Source organism: Galeopterus variegatus, unplaced genomic scaffold, assembly GCF_000696425.1.
Source record: "Galeopterus variegatus unplaced genomic scaffold, G_variegatus-3.0.2 Scaffold1098, whole genome shotgun sequence".
In the NCBI taxonomy this organism is placed as follows: Eukaryota; Metazoa; Chordata; class Mammalia; order Dermoptera; family Cynocephalidae; genus Galeopterus; species Galeopterus variegatus.
Window position 1 is genome coordinate 346,490 of NW_007727209.1, and position 716 is coordinate 347,205.

Here is a 716-nt window from a genome sequence, read left to right on the forward strand (position 1 = left end):
TTTTTTATATCTAAGACTTTTTTGTTTTGTGAATGCTCCATTTATGAATAGCATCCTATTGCTTCATGTTTGTAATATATTCTCTTAGCTCTCTGATAGTTTTAATAGTCTTATCTAATTTCCATTTTCTCTAAATTACTTTAATCTTTTTATTTTTAATCTCTATCTTTTATGTTAGAGATTTTCTTCAAATGTCTGGTGATCGTTGGCTGTTTGGGGCACTAAGAAGCTTAATGGGACTTTGTATTATGGGTGGGGCTTGAAGACCATAAGATTACTTGTAGGGTGATCAGGCTGACTGTTTCATTGGGTAACCCTAATATCAGTATCTTCTTTTGTTTTGGCTTGTCAATTGTTCTCAGAGAAGAGTCTTCTAATATCCTGCACAGATTCCTGGGAAGCAAGTGACTGGAGAGAGCCACAAGCTATAGAGGAGGGTCTCAATATCTAGTATTTAATCCTCCTGTTTTCAAAATAATTAGTGTCCTCAGCTGTGCCATGCATCCCACACCTCAAAGAACTTCTGTTTTTACTCTCTCCAAAGTATAACACCCTACTTTCTGCTGAGGTAAAGGAGAATTAGTCACCTGGTCACATAAAGTAATGAAAAGGATTTGGGGGAGGATGTCTATTTGCCTCTTAAACTTTTGTCTTTCCCTTTACTCCCAATTATAAAACAAACAAACAAAAAACCTTTTTGTCAGTTAGTGGGGATC